Consider the following 11,624-nt stretch of genomic DNA (forward strand, 5'->3'; position numbering starts at 1 on the left):
CACAGAAATTGGGGAATGAGGACCAAGAAGAGGGGCAATTAACCAGCCCATGAGGAAACCTTTGACCAGCTTTACGTACTTTTCTCTTTTAGGCTCTTCCTAATACAACACAAGCACAGAAATCACACCCTCATTCTCTTTATGCAGAGAACTTACACTTCCAGGTTTGAAAATTCCAACCAGGGTTACAGCATCCCTCCTCCCTGCAACACATCTCTATTCCAGATACACAGATTCTTTGAAGTTTTTTTTTGTTTTGGTCCAGTCATGGGGCCTGAACTCTGGGCCTGGGCGCTGTCCCTCAGCTCTTCAGCTCAAGGCTAGCGCTCTACCACTTGAGCCACAGCGCCACTTCTGGCTTTTTTCTTTTTGCTTATGTGGTGCTGAGGAATCGAACCCAGGGCCTGAGGCAGGCAAGGCAAGCGCTCTACCACTGAGCCACCTTCCCAGCCCCTCTTTGAAGTTTAGCAAGTGACTTAGGCTGCACACAAATCCAGACAGTGTCTTTGGAATACAAAAGTGTTTTAAAAAAATAAAAGAAAAATAAAAATGAGAAATAACCTAGTACTGAACGTACAAAGAAAATTTCCAGAGCCTCCAGAATAATAATTATGCAAGTGGTACCATCAAAAGAAACCACTAATAAAGACACCAGGCAAACCTTCTGATGGTCTGTGTAATCTATGTTCTGAGGCTGGCAGCAAGTCAGGCTTAAACCTCACGTTCTAGCCATCTTGATTTCCTACTCTCCCCAACCTATTCACATGCCCAAAGTTCCTACATCCATCCTTCTTTGACAGCAACTATCTTGGCAGCGTAGCCTTTCCCTTGTGTAAAATGTAACTTGCTCCTGCCAGGACACGTACAAGGTTAAAGCCATTTTCCACAAAGCAAGTCGGGACTCACTTTTTCCCCCACATGCAACACTTTTATCTTTGTCACTTTCCTGTTTCCTCTGGACTGGGGGAGGGGATGTTACAACTCCTGGTTACTGAGAATGCTTAAGTAGCAAGAGGAAGAAACCAATTAAAGCTGGATTAAGAGGAAAAAGAGAAATGGGGAAGGGGGAGGGAAGGAAAAAAAACAAACAATTAGGTAATCTAAACAGGAAGTCCGTGGAGAGATTACATGCGGGGACAGCTGGTCCAAGGTCCTCAATGTTATTATTCTCTCTCCACTGTCCTTTTTTTCTCTCTCTCTCTTGCTCTCTCTCTCCACACACACACACACACACACACACACACACACACACACACACACACACACACACACACACACACACACACACACACACACACACACACACACACACACACACACACACACACACACACACACCACTCTACAAACTCTGAACTCTGATGCTTACAGTTGACTTCATTGTCAAGCTTCTACCTAGCAATGCCAAACCTATAGCCTTCCTCATTCAGTGCTTCAGAGAGGACTTCTTATAGCGTGACATCATGGAAGTGGAAATTCCCATACCTACCTTGCATGCTTGGATTGCACATCACTTTGCTTTTTAAACTAATCACAGAGGCCAGATGATGCAGTAATTTGTTTTGTGAAATCTAGGTCAAATCCCTAGATCCAGAGCTATTAGGAGTGGGGAGGGGTAAACTAGTTCATCAAAGGAAAACAAGACTAATATTAACAAGAAAGGAAAGCAGGGGTTGGGCAGAAAAATAACATTTATTCCATAGTCCCTGGAGTATTCCAAACCTCAAAGGAGGTATATTGAAGGACTGTGGCAACTGTCATCCTTTTGACTAAAAGTACTAGTAGAAAGGCAAATTTAAATCTATGCACCAACTTTCAAGTTCCTGAAAGCATCCATTCATCCACTGTATATTTTAAATAAATGCATCCTCTTTCCCTGTTCTCTATTTCCACTCATTTAGACCTACAACACACCTGCTTTTCCATGTCCAGACGCTTCAACTGCATCCCTGAGTTAAGAGTGACCCTAGATCTCACAGTGAGGTAGATAGTACTTGCTTTAGAGACCAAATCATTGTTCATTCCCTTAGCTATTTTTCCTTGGACAAGTCACTACACTTTAAGATTTAAAGATAGTAAAACATTCCAATTTAGTATAAAATAAGCTTTCAATATATGGTATTATTTTTCTAAATCCAGCTTAACAATATGTAGAAGTGCCCAAACACTTTGGAAAAGGAGAGCAATGCATCATGTATTTCTAAAAGTGCTTACTTCTGTTATTCCCTATGAAACTCAACCTAAGGCCTTATTACTCCTGTTGGAGCACAGAAGTGATCCGCCATCTGCCCTTAGGCAAACAACCATGCACCTGAGAGTAACAATGCCTGGAACACTCACCACTTCCTTAAACACAGTGAAGAATATTTTTAATTCAAGAGAAAATGAACCCATTTTCCCAACACGTGAGCAATGCATCCAAATGTGCATCAGTCAGTCAGAGGACTTACAAAGGAATTGGAAGCGAGGTCCCCAAATTTCCTGTCACAGTCACCTCATTCGTCCACATTTCCCTAAAAATATACTCTGCTGGGCTTTTCCTAGCTAGGACCCAGGTGCCTCAAATTAGGCAAGCTGGAGACAGTAATTTAGGGGCTGAACAACTCATTAACCTTTAGTCTGCCTCTAACCAATACAATCACTGTTCATGAGCAACAGCCAAATGGATCACAGCCCAGGCAGAGGCAACTGGCTTCTTTGGATTCCCCATCACCAGAAAGCACTGTGGCTTGAGACACACAGGCCTGCATGTTTGCCTTGGGGTGGGGGGAGGGAGAGGAGGGAGAAATCCTCCTGTTTTGCTGAGTCTTCTTTAGAAAGGTTACTATTTCCTTCTAGTCATCCAGTATTCTGAACTTTGTGCTACTATTTTGGTTGGAAGTCTAGAGACACTCACTTGTAAGTGAGATCACTTACAGCCTGTTGTTGGATAGCATTCTCTCCACCTACGTTCTATATAGAAGTCCTAGCCTCTGCACCTTGTACGTGACAGTGTTTGGAGGTAGGATTTACCAAATGAAAACGAGACCATTAGAGCTAGGCATCAGTGGCTCACACCTGTAATCCTAGCTACTCAAAAGGCTGAGATCAGAGAATCATGGTTTTCAGACAGCCCAGGTAGGAAAGTCCGTAAGACTTTTATCTCCAAATAAGCACACAAAAAAAGCTGGAAGTGGAGCTGTGGCTCAAGTAGTAGAGCACTAGTCTTAGCACTAACACTAGCACTAACTCAGGGGCAGCACTTAAGCCCTATTATTCTCCCAAATATTTTTTTAGGGATGGAAATCAAGTGTGTTTATTATAAAAGAAAAAAAATAACCCGTTAAGAATCTTTTTTTTTGGGGGGGGGGGTCAGTCATGGGGCTTGAACTCGGCCTGGGCACTGTCCCTCAGCTCTTCAGCTCAAGGCGAGTGTTCTACCACTTAAGCCACAGCACCAGTTCTGCTTTTTTCTGTTTATGTGGTATTGAGGAATCGAACCCAGGGCCTCATGCATGCGAAGCAAGCACTCTTCCACTGAGCCACCTTCCCAGCCCTCATTAAGAATCTTAACCAAAAAAAGGAATATTTTGCACTGGGAGAAAAGACACCAGGATACAAACAAATTAAAAGTGTTTTTTTGTTGTTGTTGTTTTTATTGTGAAAATACCGTACAGAGGGGTTACAATTACATGGGCAAGGTAATGACTACATTTTTTTTATCAAGCATTGTTGCCTCCTCCTTTGTTTCCCCTTCCTATCCCTTCCCATCTCCCCCCCATACAAATGTTTTTAACTCCAGTCCTATCCCTGACTCCTGGGAAGGGCAGAGTGAAGAAGACAGTTGAAGACAATTGTGCAAAATTAAGACTTAGAAAGCCTCCAATTTTGATTAAAATTTACACTTGTTTTGCTTTAGAAAATCTTGAATATACCAAAAGGCCTGCTTTAGTGACATGCTAGCCTACCGGAAGAGTAACCCCCAACCCCCACCCCTTGTCAGTAACAGTGTTCAAGTTGATCAGCCAACCCACCTGTGGACAAGTCCATGTGTGCCTTTTAAGCCTCTCCACCGGGCTCTCCTGCTGGAGAATAATGTGCACGTATCTACCACCTCCTGCAGAAGGGTAGGTGGGAAAACTGTGGGTGCTAATGGAGGACTGAGAGCCCCCAACAGCAGCTTCTCCAGAACTACATCCCTCACCCCTATGGCCAAGGAGATCCTCATCTTAAAACCCATCTATTCGTCTTCCATTTGCTTCCCAGGAACCAGGATGATTTCTCCCCTTCAGAAACACACACACACACACACACACACACACACACACACACACACACACGTCCACCACACATACATAGTTTTTTTGTTTTTACATTTAAATATAAAAATACTACTCTGCTTTGTGTTATCAATGGAGGGCCACACCATTGAGGACTTGTTTCAGGGGAGGATGTCAGTCCTCAGTTTCTAGTCTGAGCTTTGTGTTCATGGGAGGGCATGTGCCCCACCCCAGCAGGAGACTTATCATAGCAACAGAGGAAGGCACTCCCCCTAATCCCCAGCCTCTTCCTCCTTGCCTACCTCCCCCTTGTAATACAAAGCTGGTTTTACCTTGAGAAGCAGCTTTCTACCAAGAAAGGGAAATCCTAACCTGACCAGTTAGGCCTCTCCTCTCTGCATACCTCAGAGAAATAGAACCAACATGGTGTGAGTGTGTGTGTGAGAGCGTGTGTGCATGTGTGGTGTTTCTGTGTCTGTTTGCTCCGTGTGTAGGTACTTGCACACCATGTGTATTTGAGAGAAAAAGAAAGATATCAGGGAATTAGCTCATGCAATTATGGAGGCTTGGAAAGAACCAAATCTAATAAAATAGGCTGACAGGCTAGAGACACAGGAAAGAGAAATATTTAAGTCCAAAGGCCACCCACTAATAGAATTTCTTCTTGTTTCTTGTGCTGGGGAGGTTAGTCTTTGTTTTGTTTTGGACTTTAACTGAGATGAGTTAGTTGTGATGATAAAACCTACTCATCATCAGATGGTAATCTGCTTTACTCAATCTGCTTTAAATGTTAATCTCCAAAAACATATTCATATACAAAGTTCTGCTAGATAGAAGGAATAAATTTGACTCTATAGCACATATATAATCCACTAAAATGGTAGCTGTGGCCAGTAATATACATATCAAGATAACTAAGAAAGCAAATTTCAAATGTCATACCACAAAAATGATAATTAAACAAGGTGATGAATTTGCTAATAAGCTCAATTGAACTCAGCCCACATTGTTTGGACATATCAAAAGTTCATATTGTATCCTATAAATGTATACAATTATGACTTGTCAATTTGAAACAATGTTGGGCTGAGGATAAAACTCAGTGGTAGATCACTTATCTAGCATGCCTGAATGCATTTAATCCCTAACACCACAGTAATAATCATAATACCTATGATAATATTTTTAAATCACTTATGTTTAAGAATTAATTTCATAGAATCATTCAGAAAAATATTTGAGCAAATGTCTGTGCAATATGGCCTAGATAACATGACAAAATTGACTCATTTCTTCCTTGTTCTAGATTGCTTTATTCTATTCTCAGTGAGCTAAGTAGAACTTCAAGGTCTAACACAATCAACTTTAGCCAAAGTATGTAACATACAATATGTGTGCAATTCAATAAAGGCCAAATAAACCAGGGTTGCGGGAGGAGAAAGACCCAGAAAGCACATACTGTATATTCAATTTGTATAAAACTATGTTTGTTTATTTATTGATTTATTTTGCCACTCTTAGAGCCTGAACTCAGGGCCTGGATGGTGTTCTTGAGCTTTTTTCTGCAAGGTTAGTATCCTACCATTTAAGCCACAGCTCCACTTCAAGATAAGAGTCTTACTGGCTTTATTGCCCACATCTGCTTCAAACCTTGATCCTCAAATCTCATGCTCCTGAGTAGCTAAGATTACAGGCATGCGCCACTGGTAATCTCTATAAAACTGTATTTGAAAAAAAGAAATGACCAAGAAAATGAGGATATCCAAGAAAACATAGAGAAGAGGATAGAAACATTATACACCTCATTAAAAGATGAAGTTAACACTTTGAGAATTGATAGAAACAAACAGCTAGAAAACATGAAAGACTCTATCTCCCTATTACAAAGCACAGTTGAAAGCATGGGAATAAAGTAAGTGAAACAGAAAACAGAATGTCACAAATTGAGGATAAAGCAGAGGAATTCGAATAAAACAAAATCAAAGACATACTCAGAACATACCAGAGATTCAAGAATTGGCAACATACCATTGGAATAGATGAGGTAGAAGAATTCAAAACTAAAGGCATTGAAACCTATTTAACAAAAATTTAAGGATACAATGAGATGTAATAATGAGATGTACAAAACACTATGTTGAAAACAAACTTCACAACTTGGGGGTGGGCAGGAAGGAAGGAGTTGGAGAGGTGGGGAGGGAAGGAAAAACAAAAGAAGAAGAACAATGCTGGACAGGAAATGTATTCATTACCTTACTCATATAACTGTAACCCCTCTGTACAGTATTTTTATAATAAAAACATACACACAAAAAAGAAAACCTATTTAACAAAATACTAACAGAAAACTTCCCCAATCTGACAGAGTCATACAGAAATCCAAGAAGAAAGAATACTTCTTGACACATTGTAAAGAAAACTTTGAGTTGGGCACCAGTGTGGCTCATATCTGTTATCCAAGCTACTCAGGAGACTGAGAACTGAGAATCATGGTTTGAAGTCAGCCTGGACAGGAAATTCCTGATACTCTTTTCTTTTCTTTTCTTTTCTTTTTTTTATCTTTCTCATGGTCTTTTTTTTTTGTCAAGGTGATGTATAGAGGGGTTAGTTACATAAGTAAGGTAACAAGTATATTTCTTGTCAAATTTATTACCCCTTTCCTCATTTTTCTCCTACTGTCCCTCCCTCCCCTCAACCCCACCATGTTGTACAGACAGCATACTGTCTTGTGTATGTTGCTGTTTCATTGGTTCCCCCTTGTCCTTTGTCTCACCATTCTGTTGTTCCCCTTCTCTTCCCTAATTCAAATAAACATATATACAATACTAAGGTACCAAAATCAAATACAGTGACAACAGGGGATATGCTGTAGGGGGGAAAACATACAAAAGAAACAAGAAATCACATAGTACATTAAAAACAACAACAAACCTCTTATGTCCATGTCTTAGAGTTCATTTTGCTTAGCTTCTTTTCATATGGTCATATGTACATAGCTATTGAGCTATTCTGCTCACCTGTTAAGATTATCCTAGATGTATATTAATTATTGCAAATAAAGGAAACCATCAAGATCAATAGAAAGCCCACAGATTGGGAGATCTTCACTAGCCATACTGCAGACAATGGCCTCATATCAAAAATACACTTAGAACCCAAAAATTAACAAATCCTCAAAGAAGCACAACTGCCTCATTAATAAGGGGGCTAAAGACTTAAAGAGACTTCTCTGAAGAAGTAATAAGAATGGCGAATAGACACACAAAGAAATGCTCAACTTTTTTGTTGTTGTTGTTGGTCCTGGGGCTTGAACTCTGGGCTTGGGCACTGTCCCTGCGCTCTTCAGCTCAAGGTGAGCGCTCTACTGCTTGAGCCACAGCACACTTCCAGTTTTCTAATGGTTTATTGGAGATAAGAGTCTCACAGACTTTTCTGCCCGGGCTGGCTTTGAACCAAGATCCTTAGATCTCAGCTTCCTGAGAAGCTAGGATTACAGGCATGAGCCACCAGCGCCCGGCTAAATGTTCAAATTCTGTGGCCATAAAAGAAATGCAAATCAGCAGGATGTTGGAGTCTCATACCTGTAATCCTAGCTAAACAAGATTCAAAGCCAGCCTGGACAGGAAAGTTCAAGAAATTGTTATCTTCACTTAACCACCAGAAAATCAGAAGTGGTGCTGGGGCTGAAGTGGAAGAGCAATAGCCTTGAGCTGAAGTGCTGAGGGACAGGGCCCAGGCCCAGAGTTCAAGCCTCACGACCCCCCCCCAATAAAAAGAAAAAAAGAAAAGAAATGCAAATCAAAACAACATTGAGATTCCACCTCACCCTAGTTAGAATGGCTATAATCAAGAAATAACAGCAGATGCTGGAGGGGATGTGGTCAAAAGGAATGCTACTGCACTGCTGGTGTAGTATGGAGGAAAGCAGTATGGAGGGTCCTCAAAAGATTACATACACATAGAACTCCCCTATTACCCAGCAATCCCACTTCTGGGTATTTACCCAAGTGATCACAAACAAGGCCATACTAAAGCTACCAGCACAACTATGTTTATTGCAGCATTATTCACCATAGCTAAGATATGGAACTAATCCAGATGTCCTCAGTAGATGATTGGATCAAGAAAATGTGATATAGATAGATGGATAGATAGATAGATAGATAGATAGATAGATAGATAGATAGATAGATAGATAGATAGATAGATAGATAGATAGATAGATAGATAGATAGATATAGTTATAGACAGACAGACAGGTAGATAGAGAGATAGAGAGATATAATGGAATTCTATGCTTCCATCAGAAAGAACATCACCTCCCTGTTTGTTAGGAAATGGAAGGAGTTGGGAGAAAAAATCAATTAAGTGAAGTAAGCCGACCCAAAGAAACATAGGTCCCATGGTTTCCCTTATTTTCACTAATTAGTATACATCTAGGCTAATCCTAGCAGATGAGCAAAATAGGTCAATAGCTATGTACAGATGACCATATAAGATGACGCTAAGCGAAATGAACTCCAAGACATGGATACAACAGGTTTTTTTTTTGTCGTTGTTGTTTTTAATGTGCCATGAGACTCATTTCCAATTAACCACCAGAAAACCGGAAATGGCACTGTGGCTCCAAGCGGTAGAGGGCTAACCTTGAGCAAAAGAGCTCAGGGACAGTGCCCAGGCTCTAAATTCAAGCCCCACAATTGACAGAAAAAAAAAGAAAAGAAAAGAAAGAAAATTTTGGACTTAAATAAAAAAGATTAATTTTATATCAAAAAGGGAACTTTATTACAATGGAAAGATTATAATTACTGCAGATTTCTCTGCACAAACTCTCAATGCAAGAAGAGCATGATGTGTTATACTTCAAGCTCTGTATGACAATAATTGCCAACCCAAACTGATGTGAAGTTAATATTCACAGTTGATAGAAAAACAAAATATTTCATGATGAACAAAAACTGCAGAGTTTCATGAACACTAAACCAGCACTACAAAGAATACTAAGGGAAACATACAATCTGAAGAAAGTAGGCAAAGTCAAGGAAACATAGCAATGAATAAAAATCACAAAAAAGACTGGTTTAGTAAACACAAGAAGAGGAAAGAAGTAAAAGGCAGTAAGCATGACATATTGCTCCATTGTAATATTAAAATCAGTGGGCTCAACTCTCCAACCGGAAGACATAGAGCAGAATTTTGAGTCAAAAAGAAAAAAATCCAACCATGTGTTGTCTCCAAGAAACTTATCTCACAGTAGCAAATAAACACAAATTCCCAGTGAAGGGGTAGAAAAAGATCTTTCATGCAAATGCATCCTTCAAGAAGACTGGATTAGTCATACTGTTATCTGATAAAATAGACTTCTCATTAAAATCAGTACAAAGAGACAAAGAAGGTCATTACATATTAATAAAGGAATGTTTCACTAAGAGGAAATCAGTCATTAATATTTGTGCACTGAACAATGGACCACCTAAATACATGAAACACTGTTAGACTTACAGAACATGATAGATTCCAACACAATAGTAGTGGGAGACATTAACATTCCATTCTCATCCACCCAGACAGATCAATCAAACAAAAAAAGTCAGCAAAGATGCTTCTGAATTAAAAGACACCATAACCCAAATGGACTTAATAGACACCTGTAGAGTATTTCACCCAACAATCACCCAATTCACATTCTGCTCTGCAGCCCATGAAACATTCCAAGGTTGTGGTACTCACATACATTATGTTAAAATGAACTATACAACTTGTGGGTGGAGACAGGAGGGAAAAACTAGGAGATAGTGAAGGAAGGCATGACATTGCCCAAAAATGTCCAAAAAATGTACTCATGATCTGATTTGCATAACTCTAAACCCTCTGTACATCCCTTGTATAATAACTATTTTTAAAACTCTTTTTCAAAGCCAGATGCTGGTGGCTCACACCTGTAATCCTAACTACTCAGGAGGCTAAGATCTAGGGATTGCTGTTCAAAGCCAGCCCAGCCAAAAAAGTTCCCATCAGACTCTTTTTTCCAATTAACCACTCAAAAAAGCACTGTGGCTCAACTGGTAGAGCATAAGCCTTGAGTACAAAGAGGCTCAGGGACAGCACCCACCCCCATGTTCAAGGTCCACAACCAATAATAATTAGTTTTTTAAAAAAATGAGCCTATTCCAAGTAGAGAGATGCCTTAAAATGGACATCAGTTTTCAAAGACAAAGTAAAAAATGTAAAATAGATCATAAATTATTTTTATATTGATTTTACTTGGAAATGAAAATTTGGGAAATACCTTAAATTTCCTGCTTTCCTATAGCCACGATACCAATTATTACAAACTCAGCATAACACAACACAAATTTATCATGGATATTCTATAGAACTATAGTTCAAAAGTCTGAGACAGGACTCAGGGGCCAGAATGAACATACTATGGGTGTGGCTCCTGGGGGCTCTGGATGGGAACACACTACTTTTTTGTTTGTTTTTTTTTTCCAGCTTCTTGAGGTGCCTGAATTCCTTAGCATGTGGCCCCTTCATTCCATCTTTACTGCCAGTTATATCACTTATTTTACCTCCTCTATCCTCACCTCCTCTATACCTCAGCCCATAGCTAAGGAAGTTCTTCCTGTGTGTGTGTGTGTGTGTGTGTGTGTGTGTGTGTGTGTGTGTGTGTGCATGTGCAGTGTGCATTGTGTTATGTTCTGTTTTGTTGTTGTATTTTGTTTTGTTTGATAGGATCTTTTTTAATATATATTTTTTATTGTAAAGATACAGTACAAAGGGGTTACAGTAATATAAGATAATGAGTACATTTCCTATAGAGCATTGTTACCCACTCCTTTATTCTTCCCCTACCATCCCTTCCCTCCCCACCTCCCCAACTCCTCCACCCCCACCTCCACCCCAAGCTGTAAAGTTCGTTTTCAACATAGTGGCTTGTACATCTCATTGTTACAATGGGTCAACCTGTATCTGTGTTTCAGCATTTTATTATTTCCCTTCCCTTCCCCAAATTAGAAAAACATATATACAAGCCACAGGGCACTGGAATCAAATACAGTGAAAACAGGGGTTATACCATGGAGGAAGAACATATAAAAGGAACAGAAAACACACAATAAGTATATTAAAAACAACAGCATCAAAGATAAAACCTCTTGTGTCCCAAGATAGAGCCTTTTTTACATAGACAAGTCAGGCCTCACACTCATTTTTTTTTGAATACTTTTTTTTATTGTAAAAATGCTGTACAGAAGGGTTAGTTACCTGAGCCAGGTAATGAGTACATTTCCTTTGAGCATTGTTGCCTCCTCCTTTGTTTTCCTCCTACCATCCTTTCCTTCCCATCTCCACAACTACCCTCCA

Source organism: Dipodomys merriami, unplaced genomic scaffold (assembly GCF_024711535.1).
Source record: "Dipodomys merriami isolate MVZ:Mamm:240054 unplaced genomic scaffold, mDipMer1.0.p SCAF_598, whole genome shotgun sequence".
NCBI lineage: Eukaryota > Metazoa > Chordata > Mammalia > Rodentia > Heteromyidae > Dipodomys > Dipodomys merriami.